The sequence below is a fragment of the Gavialis gangeticus genome, unplaced genomic scaffold (assembly GCF_001723915.1).
Source record: "Gavialis gangeticus isolate Ggan-Ray unplaced genomic scaffold, GavGan_comp1, whole genome shotgun sequence".
In the NCBI taxonomy this organism is placed as follows: Eukaryota; Metazoa; Chordata; order Crocodylia; family Gavialidae; genus Gavialis; species Gavialis gangeticus.
In genome coordinates this window covers 54,778,409-54,780,466 of record NW_017729006.1, presented here as the reverse complement: position 1 = coordinate 54,780,466, position 2,058 = coordinate 54,778,409, and the positions used below count along the sequence as shown (strand labels likewise).

Here is a 2,058-nt window from a genome sequence, read left to right as displayed (position 1 = left end):
CAGAGGCAGGGGGACACTTTTCATTATTCAAGAAAAAAAAGTCTGTGTTAAAAAAAAAAAAAAAAAAAAAACCCTCTACCCTATATTAAAAGAACAATTTGAAGTATTAACTCTGCATCTCGTAAGTCAGGACATATTAAAAAAAAAAAGTATCAAGGTTTTCTTGACAACCTTACCTCAGCCTTATTGTTCACATTTGTTGTTGGGTTGGACCCCAAGCAGGTCTTTTTCTCTATTTTGTTTCAGGGCTGGGAGAAATGATTTCCAGGGCTAGCGAGTTAGTTTATTTCCATTTCCAGCATTTAACACACATCAAAGCAATGGAAATAAAGGGCTAGATTTAAGTCTTGGTCACAAAATCAGTAAGTAGGTGGGGGAAGGAGCAATGTTTCCCCACCCCACGCCCCCTTCTTACTCAGTAACCTAGCAATTAAAGCACTCATCCAGGATGCAGAAGACTTAAGCTCAAATACCTCATCTCCAGCTTCCTAGGAACCTGCCCAAATCACAGCCCTATAATTTTCTTAGGTGGGCTGCTTTCAATCCTTTTTAGCAAACATTATCCACTTTTGCATAAAAATTACATATTCAGTCAAGCAGAAACTACCACCTGGGCAACCCAGTGGAGTGCTGCATGACCCTCCTTTTTTCCTCCACTGACCTAATGAAGAATTTACTTGCCAAAAAAATTGCCCATTCCTATTTAAGATAGTGTTTAATGACACGGTTATGTGCTACTATTTTTCTCTAGGGCCCCCAGACTCATTCAGTGCTCAGAATAAACATGGTATACAGTAAATTTGGACTGCATAGAGGAAGAGACTGTCTTCAGGATCCCTACTTAGTTTGCTGCAGAAGTTAGAAAAGGGTACTGTAAGTAAGGCAGGAGAAAACAGTAAGAGTAAAGATTTTCTTGGTTCAAATGATTGGAGGCTGCCCTGTTGAACTGGATTCCCTGCCCCTACAGAAGTCCTACGTGATGCTAAACAAATGACTCAAACAAAGCAGGTGTTATATGCAAGTCGACAGTTCTCATTTTTGGATGCCTAGCTTGAGATCCAAGCTTCAAATTTGTACTCGTATTCAGGGATATAGCTTGTATCCATGTCGGTCTAAAAAGCAGAGGCAGACAAATTCAAGACTCTTGGACTAAAGATTATATCTTTTATTAGACCAACTAAATAGTGGGGGGAAAAAAAATGGTCTTTGCAAGCTTTCAGGTCCAAACTCATACTTCCATGCTAAGAACTTTAAAAAATTATGCCCTAGGCATCTCAAATTGAGCACAAGGAATTAAAGTTAGAGCCTCATATGGAAAATGGGGATAAAACTTGCCATCACAGACGGGACAGACAGACTCTGTGAAGCATTCAGATACCACAGTGACGATTACCAGAGAAAAGCCCATCAGGAAACTAATTCTTCAGAGCAGAATTTTAATAGCAAGCAGTAAATGCTCATAAGGATCACACTGAATAAGCAGAAAGCATAACACTGAACAGCTGCTCATTAAGAGTGCCATCTATTGTATATGGAGGGTAACTAGAGTTTTATAATCTAACGTTTGATGCAAACAGGTAGTTAATTGCTTGAAGATAAGTGAAGCTGATGGCTTAAGGTGTGACAAGCTGCTTCCCAGAAATAGAACTAGCTAGGCAGTGCTTTTACAGAGAAGGGTAGCTTATTGTAGCTCTCCATCTCCATTGCTCATCTCCATCCAACTTTCATGAAACCAATAAAAATGTACGGAAAAGGGGAGACACACAGAGCCTTTTGGTACTCAGGTGTTCCTAACTAGTACAAGGTCCATCTTATGGGGAGAAGTAAAATGTTCTGCTGGAGTAAGTTTTCCCTTTTTTTGTAGGGGCAGAGGGTCATAGCAAAGGCTGACAGTTGCCCCAGTTCTTTGCTATCATCACCACTCCTGCTGCATAGCCCAGCTACCTACACTACTCCTCCACCTAATTTAACCTATAATAGGTTTGGAGAGGGATGTTAATTTATGAGAAAGGTAGTATTAGAGGAACGCTGCAGCCATGATGGCCCAGAATAGACAAG

At 40.3% G+C, this 2,058-nt stretch overlaps 1 protein-coding gene across 2 annotated transcripts in view; it reads right to left on the bottom strand.

The window, feature by feature from the left end:
- LPCAT1 (lysophosphatidylcholine acyltransferase 1) overlaps nucleotides 1–2,058 on the bottom strand; it is an 86,117-nt gene that overhangs the window by 77,828 nt on the left and 6,231 nt on the right. The gene's annotated exons all lie outside the window — the stretch shown is intronic.